At 47.3% G+C, this 3546-nt stretch overlaps 1 long non-coding RNA gene across 1 annotated transcript; it reads left to right on the plus strand.

Annotated features, from left to right (window-relative positions):
* The first annotated feature begins 1570 nt into the window (after positions 1–1570).
* On the plus strand, positions 1571–3248 carry LOC144152008 (uncharacterized). The gene is made up of 2 exons (XR_013319029.1): positions 1571–1743; positions 2215–3248. It is a non-coding gene; the product is annotated as an uncharacterized LOC144152008 (long non-coding RNA).
* The last annotated feature ends 298 nt before the right edge of the window (positions 3249–3546 follow it).

A 3546-nucleotide genomic window follows, 5' to 3' on the forward strand; every position in this document is an offset into this window, starting at 1 on the left:
TTGCTTGGTCGCAATTCGTTCGCTTAGTTGAAACGAAGCCAGGACACGTTTGTGAATGGAAGAATGTGCCTTTCTTTACTTGGTTTGTTTGTACACTGTATCGAGCTCCAAGTCAAGGTCGCTTCACACAAGCGCTGCACAAGCGCACATGCGACGCTTCGCTGACTGGTACGCCAGTAGGAAAATATAAGGCCTCTTGAAGGCGGGAGAAGAGTCAGCGAAGTCAATATAGGTACTAAGGAAATAAAATCAACTGATATTTTTACCGTACGGCGTAAAACTATGGCGCGGGAAGCACTTTTTTGCGCTGGGCGAACAAGCACAGCGGTCAGCAGCACGACTACGCATCTGCGAACGCTTTTCCGTCTACGAAATGCAATTGCTAGACGTGAGCTACTGTGGAAACTCGGGCGACGCTTACTGCACGAGCGCAGTACAACAAATAGTCACCTAAGCTGCTTGAAATGCCAAAACTAAATAAAAGTGTAAACCGGTTGTACAATATATACCTTATATTAGCCAGGCCTTCGCATCGCGCTCCGCGGCTCAGTTGTCTGAGGCGCAAGGTATGTCACCGCAAGTGTTTTGCAAGTCACGAGTTCAAATCCCCGCGGGTACGTGCTTTTTTTTTTTTTGTAAGTTAACTTTTTTGTTTTCCGCCGATGTTTTCTATATTGAGTTCACCTTTTTTTGGGCCACAACGTTCATGGCTACACGAACTAGTTCACAAAACGCGCGCAGGCAGGCGCTGGCGCGCTAGCGAGTTCTCGTTGGCGGGCTGTTGCAATAAGCACCGACTGCTTGCAGGCAGTAGGCACATGCCAGAATGAACAGACCCTTGGCCTGGTGCGAACACGCTTTTTACGATACAGGCATGAGGGAGGCAAGCTCCAAATATGGGGGAAAAGCGCACGACATTTGGGCGTCTGCGGGTACGCGGAGGGCGTTCATGCACTGCGTAGGTCTCGGCTAGTGAATGCTACGACTACAAGCCGTCCCGGGAGGCTTATCTTGTGCATTTTACAGCCGACAACATGGCAGAAGCGCGGTACGATGGTTACTGAGATATTGAGAATGCCCATCCAACAACGCCATTGGTTATGTTTTACAGAACCGAAACCGAAACCGAAACTTGTTTGATTGCTAACCTTGGGCATCGTCCAATCACGGCGCCCCTCCTCCCAACGTCACAGCCTTAGTTGGTGCGGCCGCCGCAAACCGCGCATGGTAGTTTTTCTTCTTTCGCGCTTTGTAAAATAATTACCGATTTGTCAACCGGATAAACGATGAAAAGTGTGCTAATTTGAGCCAGTCTACGCAGTGCAAGCAAAAACGGGAGCTTGACAAATTCACTTCAGTGTCCCTTTAACACAAGAATTTGTACCAGGTTAAATTGTATATGTATTTCTAAACGTTATTTTTAAAATTTTAAAGACACGCCGCCACCTGCCCTTCAGGGGAGGAATTAACCGACCGTTTCGGCGGGTGAGGATGAGCGCTAGGCGGATGTGACGTCACGTTTGTTCCCAGCGCTCCCGCGCGGTATGTTTATATTTTTCTGAGTGCTGCCTACACGGCGTGCGCGCCGTAGAGACTCAAGTAGCCGCGTTGGACTTTTGCTGTCAACGCAAGTGTGAACGGTTGTCGCCCTGTCAATCGTCGTTCAACAGCTCCAGCGTCTTCTGGCTCTACGGCTGTGCAATCAGCCGTGGGCGTTCAACTGTCCACTATCGGCCGACTCAGGTGAGCGCTCCTTTTTGGCGGGTTTGCAATCAGTTCGCATATCACCTACTGAAAAGCTCAATTGCTTTCTGCTCGCTGCAGTTATATTAGCGACGTTTACGAAATTCTTAACGTCACGTTCTCACCGTCTTGCGTCATTGTCACTGTTTATGCTGCTCTGTTCGCCTCTGTCGGCGATCGCGAGCTGTTGACGGTTTGTTGCACGGCGCGGAAACTCGCTCGCATGCAAACCCGTCTCGCCCATGGCGTTTCTTTGTCTCTTCTTTAATGTGGCGTCATTAAAATCACTTGTTAGCCTCGAGGCTTTTTCTAGACAACGTGCCTTGTGCTAACCGTGTTGTAACGAAAATGAACTTGCAGTAGGAGCGTGACAGGACGCTGTTGGGAAGGTTTTCGTGTGTGCGTGTGGTTCGTGAGGGCGTTGTAACCAACGGTGTTTCATTCCTCATGTTCCATTTCTTTCTCTTGCAGCATCTTTTGACTGCAGTCGCGGTGCCCCTAGCCTGCCTGCAGCACTCATCCTGCCATTCCAGTGGGAACTAATGTTCGCAGGCCACTTGTCACAACCTAACGGGTTCCCGCACTTGCCTGGCTTGTAATTTATGGTATACTTTAGATCCACCATTGCGTTCTCACTCTGTGCGTACATTTAAAGCGAGTGTTTACACTAACGTGGCAGTAGATAGCCATGAATACAGCAGCGTGTGTACTGGAAATGCCTGCCAGTGAAAACAAAACCAAACGATCTACGGATCTATGCCAGCTTGACCGTTACAAGTCTTTCTGCGAGTATCAAAGCAATGAACAGCTGGGGATATCTCGTGTGCAGAATTGTGTTCTTCCTTCTATTTGTTATCTATTTGCTGGTATAAATTTAAGAATTGATAGTATGAGTAAGGTAGACAGAGAACAAAGTGATTGCGTTGCTCTTGGAAATACTTTACACGAAATAAAACTGCTTCCTGCGAGTTCGCACTGCTTAGTGCAGTAAAAAAGGTTCTGTATAACAAATAATTTGATGCACCCAAACCCATCTGTGATGAAGATACGTTGTGCATGGATTATTTAAGGGCAAGTTATTAACTCTGGCAAAGCAAGAAAGTGACCTCTTTGTTGTGCAGAAAACTAGTTTAGTAGTAATTTTGGCTTTTGTCTGGACATTGTCAACAGGAATAGTAGCCTTGGCGCACGACTTTGTGGACACTTTCCTGTCGCCTTCCTTCAATGCCAACACAGTGGCGAAGACGCCTCGGCAATCGAAATCACATGATGTCAGGCAGTTACTGCTGGATCATTCATTCTACCATGAGGGCATCCTCTACAAGCCGTGAGGCCTTGCTCTGTTTTCTGCTGGGGCTCTTTTCGTTGCCAAGTGCCATGGTCTTTTTGGGTAAAGCTCCCCAAAACAAAGTGGTCTTGTCCCTGTTGGAATTGTCATGTTATCCGTATAAAATTCAGAACACTGATGCTTCTGCTGCAAATACAAGAAGTGCTGCAGATTTGCACATGTGGGAGCTCGGTTTTTATCTACGTGTGTGAAAGATGTGTCGCATGATACAGGGCGGAGATGCCATGGTGCTATAAAATATGTAAGAGAACTTTGGATTGTATCTAAAAAGGAGACAGCAAGCTCTGACGCTTCCTCTCTAACTCTGTAAGAGAAGGGCGCAGAGAACGATGTTTGATTTTAAAGGAGTTCAGTCATCGATGTGTCATGAAAAACTGATTTAAAAGGATGGCGAGGCATGGATGAAATTTTAAAAGCATAAAGGAAATCTGTGTATGCTCGCTGGCGTTGTAGGT

This window comes from Haemaphysalis longicornis, unplaced genomic scaffold (assembly GCF_048455015.1).
Source record: "Haemaphysalis longicornis isolate Haplotype H1 unplaced genomic scaffold, Haemaphysalis longicornis Haplotype H1 scaffold_9, whole genome shotgun sequence".
Taxonomy (NCBI): Eukaryota; Metazoa; Arthropoda; class Arachnida; order Ixodida; family Ixodidae; genus Haemaphysalis; species Haemaphysalis longicornis.